The sequence below is a fragment of the Elephas maximus genome, chromosome 7, assembly GCF_024166365.1.
Source record: "Elephas maximus indicus isolate mEleMax1 chromosome 7, mEleMax1 primary haplotype, whole genome shotgun sequence".
In the NCBI taxonomy this organism is placed as follows: Eukaryota; Metazoa; Chordata; class Mammalia; order Proboscidea; family Elephantidae; genus Elephas; species Elephas maximus.
Window position 1 is genome coordinate 11,768,095 of NC_064825.1, and position 22,950 is coordinate 11,791,044.

Genomic DNA, 22,950 nt, shown 5'->3' on the forward strand with positions numbered 1-22,950 from the left:
AGGCAAAGGTGGCTGCGGGACGGGCTTCGTTACAGGGTCAGGCGGCTAAACCGGGGTCTCGCGCTGCACCTGGCTTCGTGATGCCGGAGTGCCGGGGGCCTGGCGGTCCTGCTCCTCCCTCCCTCGCTCTTAGAAATCGTGGGAATGTATTTCAGAGGATTTGGGGGAAATTCACCCTCTTGGCATTGTCAGGTCGGTCCCCAGTGCCACCCGGGCGGGGAGGGGGCGAAGTCCCCAGGGATGCTGTAAAGGAGGGGTGCTTACCCGCGGGCTTGACAGGTGGGTGAGCGCCGCTTCCTGGCGCTGGCTCCTTGCGCTCCTTCTGCCCAGCCCGACAGACGGCGCTGGCTGATGCCCCACTAAAGTTTTCTGTTGCCGCCGAAGGGAGTTCAGGGCCTGCCTCCTTCCTCGGCCTGAGCCGGCAGTGCGGGGCGACATGGCCACCTCCAGGGCTGGGGTCTGGTCCCCCCGTCTCTTGATTTGCTGTGCTCGGTGGGAAGTAAAGAGAAATGTGGTTAAGGGCTTGGTGCGAGACTGGGAAAGGATGTCTGTGGTTACTGGGGAATTTGCATTCTAGAAACACAGATAACTCGGAAAATGAAATAATGAAAGCCAACATTGACTAAGTGTCAGGTACTGTGCTTAGCAATTTATATGGATAATCTCATCAAACCCTCACGGTTTTATGAGATAAGAAAAAAAGTATTATTATACCCACTTCCTAGATGGAGAAACAAAGGCTAAGCAATTGCCCAAGGCCGTGTACTGTAAGGCGTGGCCCCTGCATGCCCTTAGTTTAAACTGCACTTTAACCACTCCTGGCCACTGGCACATCATCAAACAGGCTTTAATTTTTTTTTTTTCCAGACTAAAAAGCGAATTCCCTTTTCAGGACTGTGAAAGCTATGTTCTGAAAAGCCAGGCCATTTTCAAAACTAAATCAATGAAATTATATGCATTTTCACCATATAAATAAGTATAGTTTTAAGTAGGTCCATGTGGTAAAGGGGAAAGTTGATGAAAACTTGCCTTGTACCATCTATTTGTGTATCTCCTGATAAATTTAACTGAAGGTTCTCAGCTGGGAGGCAGTGTAGGGTAATAGCTAAGGGCACAGATTCTGTACTCAAATCTTGGCTGTGCTACTTATCGGCTGGGTGGCTTTGGGCAGGTCATTTAACATCTCTGTGCCCCAGTTTTCTTATTTGCAAAATGGAGATAATAATGTACCTACCCTGCAGGGTTGTTGTGAGGAGTAAGTCGGTGAATACACAAGAATGGACAGATGGAGCCTGGCTCATGGCGTTGCTCCGTATTGGTTAGTTGTCACCATTACTTCAATTCCTGGGTGATGCAGTTGCCATTAGTGGGAATCCATTAGTGGGAATGGCAGCTGGTTTGGTTTTTTGGCTTTTATGGCTTTTTACTTTCTTCCTATGTGATAGCTATTTGTGGATATCTTATATAACTTGATGAATCCAATTTCTTAACAGTAGAAATGATTTTTTTTTTCATTTTTGTATCTCCCATAGCACTTAGCACACAAATAAATGAATGAATGAGTAAGTGAGTATGAGAAAGTTCTTGAGGCTTCCTTTCCATTTTGCCACACTACCTGCACTCTTCCCTTTATTGATCTTTGTCTGAGGGTTCTGGCCCTTTTGGTTGGTTGGGCCCTTTTGTTCATTAAAATTTTCAATCTCACTTCTGGCAGTTGTCCAAGCTCATGGATTCTGGTTTGCAGCTTCTCCCCATCTGACCCAGCAACTAGAAAAAGCGTAGTTTACCAGATATCCAGTATTCCTTGTACTTAATATTTTAAATTCTCAGTAAACCTAAACCTAAGTTTGGGTTTAGGCCTCTGAATCCCCAACCGTGGCCAGGGAACCATGGGATGTGGAGAGAAGTTGGTGAATGGATGATAGCACCATATGGACAAGGATGTAGAGAGAGTTTGTAACCACATGGCTCTTTTCTTTTTTTCCAAAAAGGGGCAAGATTATCCTTTTGGCACCTGGGTACTAAATACAGGGGGAAAGTTTGGGGTCTAGAGCTGGTTCTGTTTTCATGATGAGAGGGAGGAAGGATATTCTAGGTAACCTTAACTTTTGATATCCCTGCCTTCCTCCTTTAGGGTACAGACAACTTTTCTCTATGATTGGGAATATCAGATCACGCATTCAATACGTTTATTGAGCACTTACTATCTGCCAAGTATTTATGATGAGTATCATCTACTCATAATTTTGATTCTTGCTATTTATTGCTATCAACTCAAATAACAAATACTTTAATAGGAGGCCAGGTTTCCTGGAGTGCCTGAGGATATTTCATTGTGTATCAGCAAGCAGTTTACAGAGCCCTGGTGGCACACTGATTAAGAGCTCAGCTGCTAACCAAAAAGTTCGCAGTTCAAATCCACCAGCCACTCCTTGGAAACCCTTGTGGCAGTTCTGCTCTGTCCTGTAGGGTCTCCGTGAGTCTGAATTGACTCGATGGCAACCGGTTTTTTTTTAAGCAGTTTGTATTTTAACAAATACATTCTAATTTAATTCACACATGAAAAATATAGTAGTAGTAGTATCATTGGTGTCGAGTCGATTCCGACTCATAGGGAACCTATAGGACAGAGTAGAACTGCCCCATAGAGTTTCCAAGAGTGCCTGATGTATTCGAACTGCTGACCTTTTGGTTAGCAGCCATAGCACTTAACCACTACACCACCAGGGTTTCCACATGAAAAATACATGTTTCTATAATAACAACCATGAAGTTTATATCTCTAGTATAAAGCTTTGATTATTATTTCATATATTTATATGTTTTCCCCATTGAATAAATGGTAATCTTTTTGAGGACGTAGGTTTTATTATATTCTTTTGGTAGCACGGTGCTGGACATATGTTCATTCATTCATTCTTTCATGTTCTAGGCTCTAGACTAGTCTCTGGGGCTGTAAAGATGAACAGCATTGAATTCCTGATCTCCAGAATGCTCATAATCAAATTAGGGTAAGAAGTTATGACAAGCTTTGTAGGTAGGAGTGAGTACAAAGTGCAGTGGTGGTATAAAGGAGGGCAGAGATCATGTGTCTTGGGGTGAAGCAGGGTTGGAGAGCTTGAGAGAGAAGGTGTTCGAGGCCTTGATGCATGAGTAAGAATTTTCCATGTAAACTAGGCGAGGAAGGGCTGTCCAGGCTTGGAGATTGTTACAGATTGAATTCTACGTCCTCCCCCCCAAAATATATGTTGGAGTCCTAACCTCTATACCTGTGGATGTAACCCCGTCTTGGAATAGGGTTTTCTTGTTATGTTAATGAGGTCATATCAGTGTAGGGTGTGTCTTAAGGCTCATGATTTTTGAGATACAAAAGGAGCAGATTAAACACAAGAGAGAAGCAGACACAAGTGGGGTAAAGGTAGATGCCATTTGGAGATCGCCAAGGGACCAAGGAAGTCCAGGATTATCTTCCCTTAGAGCCAACAGAACAGAGGGAGAGGGAGAGAGAGAGAGCATTCCCTAGTGCCAGTGCTCTGAATTCGAACTTCTAGCCTTGTAAACTGTGAGAAAATAAATTTCTGTTCTTTAAAGCCACCCAGTTGCAAGTACTTCTGTTACAGTGGCACTAGCAGACTAAGAAGTGTCAGAGGGTGTTTTGTTTAAGAAACAAAACTTGGTGTGAGAGGGGGCATGGGCTTGAGAGGGAATGAACTGTAGTAGGTACTCAGTTAGGAGCCCTGGTGGCACAGTGGTTAAGCACTTGGCTGCTAACTGCAAGGTCGGCGGTTCGAACCCACCAGCCGCTCTGTGGTAGTAAGATGTGGCAGTCTGCTTCTGTAAAGATCACAGCCTTAGAAACCCTAAGGGGCAGTTCTACTCTGTCCTATAGGGTTGCTATAAGTCGGAATGGGCTCTATGGTAGTGGGTTTGTTTTGTTTTTCTAAGCTCTCAGTGAACATGCGTATTCCTTGTTACTGTCTAAAATAGGGCCTGGCCCTTCATTTCCTCCTTTCAGTTTGGTTTTCTCCTCTCAAGGGATAAGACCCAGAAATTTTTGAAGGAGTCGTTTAGTTGTGCTTAACCGTATAAAAAAAACCACCCAGTGCCGTCAGGTGGATTCCAACTTATAGCGACCCTATAGTACAGAGTAGAACTGCCCCATAGAGTTTCCAAGGAGCGCTTGGCGGATTCAAACTGCCGACCCTTTGATTAGCCTTCGTCTATTCATTCAAGCGCATATGTTTTCTTAGTGACCTAGTGCTGCTATAACAGAAATACCACAAGTGGATGGAGAAATTTATTCTCTCACAGTCTAGGAGGCTAGAAGTCTGCATTCAGGGTGCCAGCTCCAGGGCAAGGCTTTTTCTCCCTGTCAGTTCTGGGGAAAGGTCCTTGTCATCGATCTTCTCCTGGTGTGGGAGCTTCTCAGCGTAGGGACCTTGGGTCCAAAGGATGTGTGTGCTCCTGGCTGTTTTTGCTTGGTGGTATGAGGGTCCCTGCCTCTGCTGGCTTTTCTCTTTTATATCTCAAAAGAGACCCACTCAAGATATAACCTAATCATTTAGATTGAGTCCTGCCTCATTAATGTAACTGCCTCTAATCCTGCCTCATTAACATCATAGAGATAGGATTTACAACACATAGGAAAATCAGACGAGATGAGAAAATGGTTGACAATCACACAGTACTGGGAATCACAGCCTAGCAAAGTTGACACACATTGTGGGGGGACACAGTTCAATCCATAACCTCACTTGTGTGCTTACTGTGTGCACAGCACAAGTCTTGTGATGGTAGGTTGTTGTTATGGATAAATTAGGTCCCCATAAAATATTCCAAACAGGATCACATCTACAGGTACAAGGGCCAGGCATTGAATTCCTGGCCCTTGTACCTGTGGATGTGATCCTGTTTGGAAATAGGAGTTTTCTTTTGTTATATTAATGAGATCATAATGTGGGTCATCCACAAAATCCTTGCTATGTTTGAGCCCATTGTTGAAACCACTGTGTCAGTCCATCTTGTAGAGGGTTTTCCTCTCTTTTGCTGACCCTCTACTTTACCAAGCATGATTTCCTTCTTTAGGGACTGGTCCAGCCTGATTACATGTCCAAAGTACACGAGAAGTCTTACCATCGTTACTTGTAAGAAATATCCCAGTGGAAATGAAATGGTATTTCTCATTTAGTGTCTTCTTCTGAATCTGGCCTGAACTTCCGGCAGTTCTCTATTGAGTACTGCTGCAACTGTTATTGAATTATTTTCTGCAAAATTTTCAGCTCTCTTTCTGACTTCTTGGCATAGATGAGCATTGCATCTGATGTTGAAACATCTCAATTGGTATAGTGACTCTGTGTATTCCTTCTATCTTCTTTTGATGCTTCCTGTATCATTTGGATTTTTGCCCATAGAATCCTTCATTGTTGCAACTCAAGACTTTTTTCTTCAGTTCTCTCAGCTTGAGGAATGCCAAGCGTATTCTTTCCTTTCAGTTTTCTAACTCCAGGTCTTTGCATATTTCATTATAATACTCTACTTTGTCTTTTTGAGCTGCCCTTTAAAATCTTCTGTTCAGCTCTTTTACTTCATCATTTCTTCTGTTCACTTCAGTTATTCCATGTGAAAGAGCAAATTTAAGAGTCTCTTTTCTTTCCTGTCTTTTTAATGATCTTTGTTGTCACCCCACAACTCTTCTGGTCTTCGGTCATTAGTGTTCAGTGCGTCAAATCTGTTCTTGAGATGGCCTGTAAATTCAGGTGGGATATGCTCAAGGTTGTACTTTGACTCACATGGACTTGTTTTAATTTTCTTCAGCTTCAGTTTAAACGTGCATGTGAGCAATTGATGGTTTGTTCCACAGTTGGCCACTGGCCTTGTTCTGACTGATGATATTGAGCTGCTCCATTGTTTCTTTCCACAGATGTAGTTGATTTGATTCCTGTGTATTCCGTCTGGCAAGGTCCATGTGTATAGTCACCATTTATGTTGTTGAAAAAGCATATGTCCAGTGAATAGGTCATTGATCTTGCAAAATTCTATCATGCGATCTCTGGCGTTATTTCTGTCACCAAGGCCATATTTTCCAACTACTGATCCTTCTTCTTTGTTTCCAACTTTCTCATTCTTATCACCAGTAATTATCAATGGATCTTGATTTCATGTTTGATCAATTTCAGACTGCAGAAGTTGGTAAAAATCTTCAATTCATCTTTGGCATTAGTGGTTGGTGCATAAATTTGAATAATAGTTGTATTAACTGGTCTTCCTCATAGGCTTATGAATATTATCCTATCATAGCATTGTACTTCAGGATATATCTTTTTAAAATGAATGTGACACTGTTCCTCTTCAATTTGTCATTCCCAGCATAGTAGACGATATGACTTTTTGAATCAGAATGGCCATTACCAGTCCATTTCAGTTCACTAACGCCTAGGGTATCGATCTTCAAGCATTCCATTTCATTTTTGAGAACTTCCAATTTTCCTAGATTCATGTTTTGTACATCCCATGTTCCAATTTCTAACGGATTTCTTCTCATTTTGAGTCATGTAGCATCAGCAAATGAAGGTCTCGAAAGCTTTAGTTCACCTGTGTCATTAAAGTCGACTCTACTTTGAGGAGGCAGCTCTTCCCCAGTTGTGTTTTGAGTGCCTTCCAACCTGAGGGGCTCACCTTCCAGCACTGTATCAGACAGTGTTCAGCTGCTGTTCATAAGGTTTTCACTAGCCAGTTTTTTTCAGAAGTAGATCGCCAGGCCCTTCTTTCCAGTCTGTCTTAATCTAGAAGCTCTGGTGAAATCTGTCCACCAAGGATGACCTTGCTGGTATTTGAAATCCTGGTAGGATAGCTTCCAGGACCACAGCAACATGTAGCCACCAGAGTATGAAAAACTGACAGACGAGTAGTGATTTTTGTTTTTTAATTTTTATTGTGCTTTAAGTGCAAGTTTACAAATCAAGTCAGTCTCCCATATAAAAATTTATATACACCTTGCTATATACTCCTAATCGTCTCCCTCTCATGAGACAGCACACTCCTTACTTCCCCTCTCTATTGTGGTGTCCATTCAGCTGCCTTCTGACCCCCTCTGCCCTCTCATCTTCCCTCCAGACAGGAGATGCCAGCATAGTCTCATGTGTCTACTTGATCCAAGAAGCTCATTCTTCACCAGTATTATTTTCTATTCCGGAGTCCAGTCCAATCTCTGTCTGAAGAGTTGACTTTGGGAATGGCTCCTGTCTTGGGGTAACAGAATGTCTGGGGACCGTGACCTCCAGGGTCCTTGTAGTCTCAGTCAGACCGTTAAGTCTGGTCTCTTTATGAGAATTTGGGACCTGCATCCCACTGCTCTCCTGCACCCTCAGGGGCTCTCCATTTCGTTCCCTGTCAGGGCAGTCATTGGTTGTAGCTGGACACCATCTAGCTCTTCTGGCCTCGGGCCGATGCAGCCTCTGATTTATGTGGCCCTTTCTGTCTCTTGGGATCATAATTACCTTGTGTCTTTGGTGTTCTTCATTCTCCTTTGCCCTAGGTGGGTTGAGACCCATAGATGCATCTTAGAGGGCCGCTTGCTAGCGTTTAAGACCCCGGAAGCTACTCTCCAAAGTGGGATGCAGAATGTTTTCTTAATAGGTTTTATTATCCCAGTTGTTACCCTGCTGGTATGTGAATACCGGTGTGGCATAGCTTCCAGCATCACAGCAGCACACAAGCCCCCACAGTACAACAAACTGAGAAACATGTGGTAGCAGTAGCTTTCATCAAATGAGAATTCACCAGGTAGCAGGAGTCCTACTTACATTTTCATCAATCTTTACAAAATCCTGTAAGTTTGGTTTTTAAGTCTTGTTTGACAGAGCAGGTGAGAGGCAAACAATAAGAGCTGTTGGCCTTCTTGGCTGGCCTCTGGCACCCACCAGGCTATGTTGCTTTTGCTTGGACTTTGTGCAAGGTGTTGCTTGGAAAAACAGTTCTATAGCTAAAACAAGTCTGAAAGCCACTGGCTACTGGATAGAGCACAAGCTTCTCGATACGAACTACAAGGGCCTTTACTACTGGCTCCTTCCCTCTCCAGGCTCATCAACCCAAATGCCCATCTCACTGTGTTTATTGTGACAGTATAGGACAGAGTAGAACTGCCCCATAGCATTTCCAGGGCTGTAATCTTTATGGAAGCAGACTGCTACATCTTTCTTCTGCAGAGCGGCAGGTGGATTTGAACTGCTGACCTTTCGATTAGCAGCTGAGCACTTAACCACTGCACCACGAGGGCTCTTTCTTCTTTGAAGTCCCTGTCTTACCATTGTGCCAGACACAGAAATGAAACGGTAGCAGTTTTCCCATTTTAGGTGTAGATTTGATTTCTAGGAACAGTAAAAGCCTATTTGCAACCAAATTTGGTAAATAAGATGCAAGATTTAGGTCTGTAAAGTAATGAAACTAAGACTATTGCTGAATAGCTGTCACAGGTGTTTTGATCAGTAGCTACATTTGTGGAAAAGCCAGTTGCTTCCCAAGGTTACTGCCTTTGTGTATAGTTTTGGTAATTTTGTTAAAAAACTACATAAACTTCCTTATATTTTTGTTTATGGAGAATCATCAGAGAGAAGTAATTGTTCCATATAGGTGAATTTTCCAGATAACTGAAAACAGACTCTTTTAAGCATTGTAATTTGCTTTTGAATCCAATTGAATGGAACTCTGTATGTAATGGATTACTCACCTCTGTTAGTTTACTTATAATTTTGGGCAGCAATTCTTTAACAATGAATTGTTTTGTACGGAACAACTCTAGGGTAGGTCAACCCTTTTAATTACAGAGTAGGTCAATTTGTAACTAATCATGGAGATGTTGCCATGAAAAAAATATTTATGATTCTTCATGGTATACTTAAAACAAATAAACGAGACCACTCTCCTTTAAATAAACGAAGAACGTTGAATATGGTACCACCTTACCTTGATGATTCCAAATCATTATAACCAAACCAAAACCAAAACCAAACCCATTGCCGTCAAGTTGATTGCAACTCATAGCAACTCTATAGGACAGAGTGGAACTGCTCCATAGGGTTTCCAAGGAGCGCCTGGTGGATTCTAAGTGCTGACCTTTTGGTTAGCAGCTGTAGCTCTTAACCCCTATGCCACCAGGGTTTCCAGAATCATTATGGTCTTTAATTATTCTGCTGAGTGGCAATAATATACTTAGGGCCCACTGAAAGGAATTATTCATCTTATTTTTTTCTGACTTTTTTCCTCATGAGTGTCGTTTGATGTTTTCTCTATGTTACTGAACATATGTAGAAAGCCTGCATTTTTTAAAATTATAACTTCTAACCTGTAACACTCTAGAAACCAGGTAACTGAGTTTGTTAGAATTGTTTGTAATGAAAGTATAAATAGGTCCTGAATAAATGTTTGAATGGTTTTCATTTTAATAAATTGTGAAATCTTTTTAGTCTATGGATTTTTGGGGCCTTTATTTTGAATGGTTACAGAAGTGAATGTTAATTAAGGTCATCAAACAAGTGATTTGTCACCAAAATCTTGGTTAGTGATGTTAACAAGGCAGAGCTAGATTACATAAAAAACTTCTCTGTAGTCATTTCTTAAAAATCAGAGTATTTAAGGAATAAATTGACTCAATTTCTTCGGCCCAACAAGTCCTTACTGAGATCTTAAGACTAGGTACAGTAGAGTTCCCCACAGAAGTGTGGGCAACATTACTGCCCCAGAAGAGTTTAGGATATATCTGGGGAGAAGGACATTTCCTAAGAAATTTCAGTGGCATCAAACAAGGGATAAAAATAACGACAACAATAATAAAAACCAATGTTTGCTGAGTGCTTACTTTGTGTACCTAGAGCAATCATGCTATTCCAAGAGCTCAGGGTGGATTAACTCACGTAATCCTTATAGTAACTTCTGTAGGTGTTATAATTCTATCCTTGCCAGTCCCACTGGACACGTGATAACTGAAGTGCAGAGAGGTTAGGTAATTAGCTCTTAGATGATTACTCACACAGCAGTAAAGAATGCAACTAGGTTCTCCCTACTCTTTGCTCCTACTTCCCCAACCAGGCAGTCTGGTTCGAGAGCTCTTAATGACTGTGCTATACTGCTTCTTGGGAGATGGGCAACAAACAGAAAAAGCAGGCCTTGGGTAATCTACACCTAGATTTCTCACTCTGGACGATTTGTATCCCCAGGGGTTCCAGAGAATATATAATGTCACAGGTTGAATACAGTTCTTCTTCTTGGAGGATCATTTATTTTTTAGACTCCAGTTTTACAGTAGTGGATTAATCATGATCCCTGGCTAATGACACACTCTCATCACACTCCTCATGAATGGCTCAATTAATTTTTTTATGTAACAAGTACCTGTAAATCGACCAACCCTAAAACTAGAATCTTGACAATTTACATCTACCTATTGGTCATCCCCATTCCATCCCCCTCCCAACCCCAGATAACCACCATCCTAAATCTTTTTACTCTTCCTTTGCTTTTGTTTTTATATGATTTTTACCTCTATATATTCCTAAAAAGATGTTTTTTATTCTCAGTTTTTACTTTATAAAAAAGATATCATGCCATATATAGTCTTTAGGGATTTCCTTACTTCCCCCACTATATCATATTGCTAAGATTCTTCTATTTTGTTGTGTGATGCTGTAGAATGCTCACTTTGACTGCTATATAGTGTTTCCTGTGAATTTACAGGAATATATTCATCCATTCTGTAAATAGGCATTTGGGTTTTCTCCTCTTGTCAACAGAGCTTTTGTGAACATTGTTCTGCATGTCTCCTGTTGTTCATGTATAAGAGTTCTTTCATACGCATGCACACACCCACATACACACGCACACAGATCTATGAGGGGAATTGCTAGAAATAGTGTATATGGTAGGGTATATGACTAACTTTATAAAATGATGCCAAACTGTTTTCCAAAGTGGTTATTCCAGTTTACACTCCCACCAGCTGTGCATGAGAAATCCTGTAAAACAACATCCTTTCTAATACTTGCTATTGTCAGACTTTTACATTTTTAGTAATCAAATGAATGCAAAGTAATACCTCCTTGTGGTCTTAATTTGCATATCCCTGGCCAGTAATTAATTTGACTCTCTGTGTATGTTTATTGGCCTTATATATTTCCACCTCTGTAAAATACCTGCTCATGGCTTATGCAGATTATTATTCTATTACTTTTATATATTTCTCAGATATCTTCCAATTTATATGGATTTTCAAGATAATACCCGAGAGTTGAAAAAATTTTGGGCTTGCATCCCCAAAATTTTGGGAGCCTGATACAAGCCCACCAATGAGCATTCCCCACTAATATTTAATTCTCTTTAACTGGTAGTGGATGTTCACTTGAAAAGTTTGGGAGTTGGCAGGATTAGAATTAGGAATAGTTGAAGCTGATTAAGGATGGGCATGTGCCAGATGGCTTCAAGTTTCTCTGGTTTGAGGCCTGTGGGGTGTTGAAAGGCTGGAAAGGGCGACATGACTCACAGGAAGCATCTCCATTACACTTCCGTTTCCCTTACTGGGCTGAGTTACCAGGAACTTCCTGGGTCAAGCTGAGACTCCTGTTTTCTTCAGGTGCCTGGTGCTGATGAGGGTATTAGTTTGTTAGTCAAAGGAACCGAGCTAACCCCCAGTGTAGTAAAAAGGAGGATTTATTACTTTACAGAGTCAAAACCAGTTGCCATCAAGTCAACTCCAACTTATGATGACCTCATGTGTGTCAGAGTAAAGCTGTGCTCCATAGGGTTTTCAAAGGCTGACTTTTCAGAAGTAGATTGCCAGGGCTTTGCTCTGATGTGCCTGTGGGTGGACTCAATCTCCAGTCTCTCGGTTAGCAGCTGAAGGCATTAACAGTTTGCGCCACACAGGGGCTTAGAGTCAAGGAGGGTTAAGCCGCCAAACCACAGAGAGACCAGGGAGGCAGCTAGAGCCAGGAACCCAAACCACACTGGTGTTCTCTGTCTCTTTATTTGTGCTTCACTTTGACTGTAGGTTTCATTTTTCTAACTGCCAACCAGTTGATTCTTTTCATCTGAGTATTACAATTTATAGCTTTAACTGCACAAATGAAAAAAAAAATCAAGTTTTGAAAACTCTTGTATTTGTTTGGATAACCCACAAGGGGGTTAATTTAGATTTTACAGTAGTTTGAAAAGAAGAAAAAGTCCTTCAAAACTTTCTGTCCAGCCTTGTGAATGGGTAGTGTTAAAAAAAAAAAAGTGTTAGGACGGTTTAAAATTTTATGAGATGTGGCTTCTTGGCTGCCTGTTGAGAGCAGGGTTAGTCTGTTCTGTTCAGGACCTGTGCAAGACTGGGCTGGGTAGAGGGAAGATTGTTTATTTGTCACAGGGCCGTAAACTCCTGTAATTTGGACTATTGAGACAGCAGTGTGCTCATTACCCAGTACTAATCCCACCCTCCCTTCCCCCATCCCTGCACCCACCTTTTCAGGCCTCTTGGAGCTTCTTTTGGTGGTCTTGGAGTATGGCCATGTTGCTGTCTCTTTTGGAATTCTCATAGAGGAAGTATGGGGAAGGGAGGATCCTGGGGTTAGAGGCTACATCACTCCACATTATTGCCCACCCAGAGTTTGGTGCCCCTCCCCCGGCCTTCCTACCCCCCCATACACAGCTAGGCTCTGTGACTCGAGTTCCTCTGACACATATTCTGAGAGAACAGGTGATCTGAAAATGTGTTTCACGTTCTTACTTCAACAAATCAAAATAGAAGGACAAAGAAGGGTACCATAGATTTTATACCTTCTCTTGTATTTTCATTGGAACACCTCTTATTAAAATAATTAATTGCATAATGAAATGGTTATGCTCAGAGCTGGGTTAATCCATGCCTGTTATTAGAGATGCCGGAAAATTTGTATCAACTAATCTCTCTGTGTGGAATCATCCTCAATATTATATATATTTTTGTTGCCATTATCAGGAGGGTAGTGTATGGAATGGAAAAAATAGAGACTTACTAATTATCTGACCTTGGGAAGTTACTTAACTTCTCTCAACAGCTGAATCTCAGATTTTCAGAAGTGTAATTGGACTAATAATCCCTGCCTCACAAGAATTTTGGAGAGCTTTAAACGAAACAGCAGATATAAGCACTTAGTACAGCACCATACACAGTTACTTCTTTTAAGCCACTGCACTTTTGTTGGAAGTGGAAGCATCTTTTGAGTCCTTAGTAGATGTACTTAGTGTATTTGTAATGTCACAGGGATTACTAGCTCAAGCTCTGGAACCACACTGGTTGTGTTCCATCATTTACTAGCTGTGTAGTCTTGGGCAAGTTGTTCAATACCTCTGTGCCTCAGTTTCCTCATCTGTAAATAGCGATAATAATAGTACCTACCTCTTAAGGTTATTGGGAGGATTAAATGAATTAGGAATATTAAATTGTTAGAACAGTGCTTGGCACACAGTGTGCACTGAGTGTCAGCCGTCGTTACATTATTATTATTACCAGATCTTGTGTGGGTGTGCGTATGTAAGCGGAATGTGCCAAAATAGTTATGACATAGTTTCTGCAGGTGTACACTAGTGAAACAAATGCAACAGACGTTACATTACAGGCAGAATGTGGAAAATGGGGTTAGAACTTTGCAACCAAAATGCCGTAGGAATTTAGGGGTCTTACTCTGAACTGGCGCCTTTCCTGGTGTCGTCGTTCCCATGGTTATTTTATTTGCTCAGCATGGTGGAATGGAAAGACCACAGGCATTAGAATCTTATTTGAGTTTTAATCTGGTGCTGTGATTTATTTGCCATCAGAACCTGCTTCAAAGACTTGAACTTTTGGCAAAATGATACCTGCCTTATAGGGTGGTATTAGAATCCAGTGAGTTAGTATATGTAAAGAGCCTGGTATGCAGTAGCTGGTACTTCACCGCCCCCCCTTTTAATGGATGGGGACGAGAGAGTAGATATGTGTTTCCCCTGTATTCTTGACCATCTCTGAGCCATATAGGTCATAATGTAGAAGAAATCACCGGATTTATAATTTTTTTCTTTTTTGGTCTGCACAAAACTAGCTCGATAGTTTCTGGCTCGATCCCATGGTTTTATTTTATCCCTGGCATAGAATGGAAGTGTTTTAATGCAAGCGGGCACCTCATCAGCTTTGTCTGCAATTATTTAATAGACTCTGCTTATTTCATGTAATTATCTCGTTATCAAGGAAATTCATTGAGACGAATATAAATACGGTTATAACATTATGATTCAAGTATTGTTTTAAGGTATCACATGCATTGTTGACTTAGGGTATTTGTTCTCATAACAAATTACCACAAACTTAGTGGCTTAAAACAACCTAGATTTATTATCTTACAGTTCTGTAGGCCAGAAGTCCTGTACAGGTCTCACTGGGCTAAAGTCAGAGTGTCCACAGGACTGCCTTCTTTTTGGCCACTCTAGAGGAATAGGAATTTTCTTGTCTTTTCCAGCTTCTAAGCTTTGGCATGTGGTCCCTTTCTCCATCTTTAAAGCCAGCAATATAGCCTCTCTCTGCCTGTGCTTCCGTAATCACATTTCTCTGACCACAGCTGGGAAAGATTCTCTCCTTTTAGAGGACCCACATGATTCAGCTGGGCCCACCTGGGTAATCCAAACTACCCGCTGCCCCCCCCCATCTCCAGGTCCTTAGCCTTAATCACATTTGCAAAGTCCCTTTTACCACTTAAGGTGACATATTCACTGGTTCTGGGGATTAGGGCATTGGGGCTGATGCCTACCACATTTAGTGATGGAATCTAAAAATGATTACAATGAAAAATACTTTTAGAGCACAAAGCAGTAAGACCCCTTGGATATTTGTAGCAGTCCCTGGTTGGCGTAAAGGGTTAATGCACTTGGCTACTAACAGAAAGGCTGGAGGTTGGAGTCCACTTAGAGATGCTTTGCAAGAAACGCCTGGTGATCTACTTTTGAAAAGTCAGCCATTGAAAACCCGGTGGAGCACAGTTCTACTCTGACACACCTCACTCAGATTGCCATGAGTCAGCGTTGACTCAACAATAACTGTTTGGATGTTGGTAAACATTTAAGCAATAATTCATAAAATACCAAGGAAACTTTTTCTCAGCTCTTTTAACCCACATTCTTTTGCACATACTTAGTGTTTGAAAATAATCAACCAAGAATTGTGACTGAATATCCAGGTCATTGGGTTATCCAGGTTGTACCGCAGGTTTGAAGTAGATTTGGTAATTTGCCACTTCCTTTGGATGACCTGCATCTCCTGGCCCCCATCACACTGGAGAATTCACAGCACTCTTCCCTCTGCTGGGACAGCAGTTCTCCTTCCCCTTCCGGTGTCCTGACCAACTTGTATTCATTCTTCAAGTCTCAGAGGACATACCACTTCATGAGTAAGGCCTTCCATGAAATCCCAGATTCGGTTAGGCTTCCTCCTACCCTGTACATCTCTTTGGGCACCCTCATCACACTTGTAATTGCTTCTTTTAAAAAAAAAAAAAAATTATTTATTTTGCTGTTTTTTTTATTGACAATATACACAGCAAACCATACACCAATTTAGCTGTTTCTATATGTACAATTCAGTGACATTAACTACATTCTTTGAGTTGTACAATCATTCTCACCCTCCTTTCCTGAGTTGTTCCCCCGCCCATTAACTTAAACTCACTGCCCCCTAAGGTTCCTATCTAATCTTTTGAGTTGCTGTTGTCAATTTGACCCCATATAGATAGTTTTTAAAGAGCATAGTGCTCAAGGCAGACATTTTTTGCTAGATAAGCTAAAATATTGTTTGGCTTTAAGAAGACTTCAGGGGATATTTTCGGTTTAAAGTTTAAAGATTATCTCAGGGCACTTAGTTTCAGGAGTTCATCCAAACCTCATAGCTCCAGAAAGTCTAGATTCCATGAGAATTTGAAATTCTCTTCTGCATTTTTCCCCTTTTGATTATAGAATCTTTGATCAAACTGTTCATAGTGGTACCTATCTGGGCACCATCCAGTTCTGGTCTCATGGCAAAGGAGGCAGTTGTTTACAGAGGCAATTACCAACACATTCCATATCCACCTATTCCTGACGCTCCTTCTTCCTCTGTTGCTTCAGGTGAATAGAGAAAATTGTGCTTTGGACGGCCGCTTGCAAGCTTTTAAGACCCCGGGCACTATGCAGTGAACTATTAGGTAGAACAGAAGCACAAACACGTTATTAGGCCAAGTAACTGGAATGTCCCGTGAAACCATGACCCTAAACCTCCAAGCCTAGAAACCAAATTCCAGGAGGTTTTTGGTTGTATATAAGCAGCCTCAGTCGCCATCTACTCTTTTTTTTTTGTCTTCATAGTAAATGTATCTATCACACAACTTTTGCGAATTCAACTTTTTACAGGTATACAACTTATTGACAGCAATTGCAATAATCGGCTTTGCAACCCTATGCTTAATCAGTGTGATTTTTGTAATTGCTTCTTTACTGTTTTTCTTCACTGGTGTATTGTAAGTTCCATGAGAAAAGGGGCTCTGTTCATTTTTCTGTATTCCCAGAGCCTGGCACCATGTCAAGAGCCTACTCACTCAACCAGACCACTGCTGTCGAGTCAATTCTGACTAAGCAACCCTAGAGGACAGAGCAGAGCTGCCCCATAGGGTTTCTGAGGAGCGGCTGGTAGATTCGAACTGCTGACCTTTCAATCAGCAGCCTAAGCTCTTAAATACTGCACCACCAGGGCTCTGAGGAGCCTGCTAGGTACTAAAAATACATTTGCTGAATTGAACTGGGTACCATTAATAAGGTGGTAATAAAGGCCACTGAGTGGCTGAAGCTGTCTTTCAGGGTTGGACTATTTCTTCTAAGCAGGCAAGGAAATTCCCATGTGTTGTAGTCTTTAGGGATAAGTCATGGGGTGGTGTGCTACTGCAAAGGCTAATGTTTCTCCTGGAAAAAGACAGGTATCAACTTGATTTTGCTGTCCCTGAAATAGGTCAGCTCCCTAGGTAAGGCTGTTGTGTACCAGGTGTGAAATTGCAGGGCTTTGTCTAGTCTATAGGTGCTGTTGTTAGTTGCTGGGGGGTCGACTCTGACTCATTGTGACCCCATATACAAGCAGAACAAAACGTTGTCTGGTCCTACACCATTTTCATGATCATTGGCATGCTTCAGTCTGTTGTTGTGGTTGCTATGTATTTTGAGTGCCTTCCAGCCTAGGGGGCTCATCTAGTACTATATCAGACAGTATTCTGTTGTGATCCATAGGGTTTTCATTAGCTAACTTTCGTAAGTAGCTCTGCAGGCCTTTCTTCCTACTCTGTCTTAGCCTGGAAGCTCCTCTGAAACCTGTCTACCGTGGGTGACCCTGCTGTTATTTGAAATACAGCGGCATAGCTTCTAGCATCAAAACAACATGCAAGCCACCACAGTGTGACAAACTGACAGACAGGCGGTGGTCCAGAGGTGCAGTTACCTTCAAATACCTCAAGTCACTACTCTCTCTCTCTCTCCACTCTTTTCTCTGTGTGAGAGTGTGTGTGTGTTTTAAGATTCAGTAACCAGTCAAGGCATTGAGTGCTGGCCCCTTCAGCTGGTAGCATCCATTTGATTCTCTGCTTCACTGTAGTTTTCTAGACGGCTTGATATTAGTAGCTTTCTATCTTGCTGACTGTGGGATGATATTGTGATGATTTTAAGTTGCCATGTATTGCAGAAGGTTCTATACTGCAGTAGTGTGGGCAATATTTATTAAACTGATTAGGGTGTGTTAGGATATATTTGCATGCAAAATTCCAAGTAAAATGTAAAATAGTTACAATTCTATAATTTAACTTTATAATAACTGAGTCTTCAGTAATTATGGAATATGAAGGATTATCCATGTTATTGAGTATAAAATATATGAAAAACTATACCTAAGTAATCTGCAATGCTCAGACAGAAGGCCAGGCATTTGCAGAAAGAAATGACATGCATATGCCCTAGGCTGTAATTTTGTAGCTCCGTCTGTTTTCATCAACTACTTGCTTAGAGAGAAAGGGATGGATCCTCCGTTTTGAAGTTATTTCGGTAGAGTCATGTGTGAGGGAGTGTAGTAGGATAGCAAAAGCACTCTACTAAGTTTCAGGGGGTTTATATTCTGCACCTGGATCTGCCCCTTTGAGCAGCGAATTAGGCCACCCCTTTCACATCTCTCAGCCTCAGTTTTCTCATCTGTAAACCCACAGCATTGTTAAATAGATCAAAAGTCAAATTAAGGTACAGAAAAAGTTTTTGTAAACTGAGAGGCATTATAAAAAACATAAAGTAAGGTATTCTGATGGGGTCCATTAGCATGAATGTAATAAATAAATAATACTTGATGATGATGGATGCCCCATTGGCATGTCCAGGGAGCTTTATGTCAGCAGTTTAGAAACCTTGAATTATCAACAGAGAATTACAGGGCAGAAGGAGGTCGGGGGAGAAATGACAGCGGAAAGGTGAGCTGTGAATCTTACTTAGCACAAGAATTTGACATGAGGACAGAAGAAGTCTTTTGATGTTGTTCTTAGTATTTTCTTCTGGTCCCTTCACTTTCCTGGTTCTTTTAAGAAACAGATTTTTAATATAGATATCTCATTGTAGAAAAATTAATACATACAAAATGTATAAAGAATTTTTGAAGAAGAAAGAAGTAGAGACTAATCTCTACTGTGGTGTACCCATCACCCAGTTTCAGTGATTTTTCATCAACTCATCGTGTTTCCCTTATATCCCTCTACTTCCCCCCCCCTTATTTTAAAGCAAATCTCCAGCATCATGTCACTTCATCCATGAATATTTCAGTATGAATCTCTAAATGATGAGGACTTTAGAAGACATTACTATAATAAATACCATTATCCCACCTAAAACTAAACAATAATTCCTTATTATAAGTTTCGAGTCCATGTTCAAATTTCTCCTGTTATCTCATATGTATATACAAACTGTGTATACAGTTTATTCAAATCAAGATCCAAATAAGGCCCATATATTTCAATATATTTTTATATCTACATCTCTTTCTATCTGTAGGCTTTCCCTTACTCTTTCTTTTGTTTTTGAACAGTTAATTTGTCATGTAGAGTTTTCTACATTCCGGGTTTTGTTGATTATGTCTCTCTAGTGGGTTTACAATGTTCTTCTTTCTTGTATTTTTCGTAAACATTAGTAATTTATGGTTGGATTTTTTTGTTGTTTGTTTTTGCTAATGAACCTTCGTCAAACTGGAGAAGTCTATGGACTTTTTCTCAGAATAATTTCTTTAAATTCATAGTATGAAATACACAAGATTGTAACAGATTAATTGCATATATTTGGTTATCAAAACATTAAAAAATCATGATATATATTAATATATGTGCTTCTTTTTAAAAAATACATTAGATAACAACGTTTCACAGTGGGTCTAATAACTGCCATGATTTCTGAGCAGTGATGAATGAAAATGGTATTCTGAGATTTTAGCAGCAGTTGTCATATGCTGTGAAAATGTCAGTGGTTTCTTTTGGCAGTAAAGTCATAGATATTGATAGTACCACTATAGTTACATTTTTGCCTACATTCATAATTCAAGCGAATGTTAAATTTTAGTTAAAAGTATTCAGGATGCATTTTTTTCCTGTCTAAGTTCACAGATCCTCAGAATGTTATCATGGACCTGGTCCATGGAACTCAGGTTAAAAGCTAGTGTGGTCCTATTTTTTTTTTCTTTTGGCAAGAGTATTTCGTAGGTATTGTGTATGTCTACCAGGAGGCACCTAATGTTTGCTTGTCTCTTTGTGATGTTAGCACCTATTGATGTTATCTAGATCCATTATTTTATTTAAAAAGAAAAAAAAAAAAAACCCATTGCCGTGAGGTCAATTCTGACTCATAGTGACCCTAATGGACATAGTAGAATTGCCCTATGGGGTTTCCAGGTAGCACCTGGTGGAATTAAACTGCCAGCCTTTTGGTTAGCAGCTGTAGCTCTTAACTACTACACCACCAGTTTCCATTATTTTATTAGGAGTTGTAAAATGATATTCTATTTCTACCATTCCGCCTTCAGTTATTATCCAGAATATTTCTAGAAACTCCCCTCCATCAATTCTTTGATTACTCTGAGGTACAATTTGTGTAGGAAAGGCAGGATAAATGTTCGCGTTTTCCCTTTATTAACCAGGTTTTAAAATAATGAGTTGGTTTCCTAGCCGCCTCCAGAGAAGACCAATGAGGTCTTTTTCTTTTTTTTTTTTCCAAGCAGTGTTATTAACTCATGGACTTAAACATAGCTGAGATGTTTCAGTGCATTATGGGTATTCTTATTCATGCTCAGAATAGTCTTTTATCATGACTCCACTAGTCTTTGATAGCTTTCTTGCCATCTGGTATGACAAGATGTTCCAGGCTTATTTTGTACGTTTTCTGCCCAGTCTGAAATCAGCCATTCTCTAAGGAGCCCTAGTTCTTTTTAGTGGAAAATAGCAATTAGTTGCCATAAATGTAGGCAATAGGAGCATTCATTGCTATTGGGTCAGTCATTGTTCCTATGGCTTTTCAGTGGATATAGCTGGGAAATAATGTATTTTAAAAATGTATGTATAAAATATATCATGAATTAATTCTAACTTCCAATGAAATCCAGAACTATAGGATTTTTAACTTAACTCTTCAATATTACAACTTAAACAGTTTTTTCCTGTACCAAAAATTAATACATGTATATAATTTCTCATTTACATTATCTTATAGTATGTACACATAGCCTCAAAATAATAATATCAACTACCTCCAACAATATGATTAATAAAAACAGCTTATGACATTTTACAGAGTTTTTTTGTTCTTATGGCATATTTTATTAGAAATGTACTGTCGGTGTGTTTTAAAGTCATTTGAAATACTAATTCTTTGGTTTTGGTGCCAACTGAAAACATCATTAGTGCTTTTTTGTTTTGTTATGTATTTAGGTGTGGCTTTTTTTTAATTTAGTTTTTGTTTTATAATTATGTAAAATATTTACCTGGCTCCAAAGACAAATCTATAAAACAAGGTCTATTAAGAAATATGGTTTTTACTTTGTTCCCTCTCCTGACCTTAGGTAACTTTAAAAAAAAAGTTGGTTTTATCTTTCCATTTAAAAAATACTAAAAACTACAAACACAATTTGACCTCCTTTTGCTAAATAAATTGGCAGCATTTTATACCCATTTATCTGCACATTTGCTTTTTTTTTTTTAACTTACTGTTACAGCAGTATATAGAAGTATTCTCTCTTGCTAGAAGTTAAATTGCTAGAAATTACCAGATCACCTCTCCATCTTAAAATAGGGATTTTTCATTCTTACCAGCAATGTATGGAAGTGCTGTTAAGCTTTTTGAAGTGTCAAAATAACTCCTGGATAATGTCCTGCTACTATTTCTGTGGATTCCTAGTGGTTGAGAGACCCCAGAACTGGAAGCACCGCTTTAGAGCCTTGCTATGCAAAGTGTGGTCCATGGTCCAGCAGCATAGGCATCAGTCACCTAAGAGCATGTTTGAAATGCAGAACTTCAGGCATCTTTCCGAATTTATTGGATCCAGATCTTCAGTTTAACAAGATGCTCAGATGATTCATATCACATTAAAATTTGAGAAGCTGCGCTCTCCAATACTGTAGCCACTGGTGGTTATTTAAATTTAAATTAGATAAAATCAGAAATTCAGTTCCTTATTCACACTAGGCATATTTCAAATGCTCAGTAGCCACTTCTCAAACATTTTCATCATCACAGAAAATTTTATTGCACCACACTGGTACAGAGCTAGTGGGTACTGTCCAATATGGTAGCTACCAGCACACATATGACTATGTGAATTGAAATTAAATAACTTAAAAAATTTATTTCCTCATTCACATTAGCCATATTTCAAGTGTTCAATAGCTACACATGACTAGTGGGATACTGTGTTGGGTGGTGCATATAGAGAACATTTCCATCAGTGCAAAAAGTTCTGTTGGGCAGCCCTGGTCAACAGGTTACCAAAAGGCTAGGTGAGACAGAGGAAGGAAGGAAATAAAATTTATTGCATGCCCAGGGTGGGCGTGTGTGCTAGGTACTTTCACATAGGCTGCATCAGTTAATCCTTAAATCCATAATGGTGGTATTGTTATCATTGTTAGGTGCCAGTGAGTTGATTTTCCACTCGTCTCAATCCCATGTGGCAGAATAGAATTGCCCCATAAAGGTTTCTGGGGTGTAATCTTTATAGGGAGGTCTGGTAGCACAGTGGTTAAGAGCTTCGCTGCTAACCAAAAGGTCAGCAGTTCCAATCCACCAGCTGCTCCTTGAAAACCCTATGGAGCAGTTCTACTGTGTCCTATAGGGTCTCTATGAGTCGGAATTGACTCAATGGCAATGGGTTTGGTTTGGTTTTTTGGAATCTTTATACAACAGAGCAGCTGAGTGGGTTCCAACCACCAACCTTTTGGTTAGCAGCTGAGCACTTAACTGTTGCACTACCAGAGCTCCTTAATGGTGGCATTACACCCATTTAAAAAAAAAAAAATGAGGTTTGTGGAGACTAACTTATTCAGCTTCCTATCACTAATACAAGATGAGATAGAGTTAGGCTCTCTAATTCAAAGTCTGGGGGTTCTTTGTACTATATTTAGAAGGAATACTCCTTTTCCAAAGGCGCATCTGAGGTACAGTCTCTACCAGCCTTTTGCAAAACAAAACGTGATGCAAACCACTAGTTTTCTCTTGTCTGCATCTGTTTCTCTTTGCTGCTTGTTCTAAATCTAAATCAACACGCCAGTTTTACCTCACTCCTAAGGCTCATATGCTTTCCGCCATGACATTCCTTGAGTTCATTTCTAAGACTCTCCTTTCCATGATAGTTGTTTACCTTTCATTTTTCCATTATGACATCTCGATAATTAA

At 40.2% G+C, this 22,950-nt stretch overlaps 1 protein-coding gene across 7 annotated transcripts in view; it reads left to right on the top strand.

Moving 5' to 3' along the window:
* LOC126078699 (solute carrier family 35 member F2) overlaps positions 1–22,950 on the top strand; it is a 405,637-nt gene that overhangs the window by 107,535 nt on the left and 275,152 nt on the right. The window lies entirely within an intron of this gene.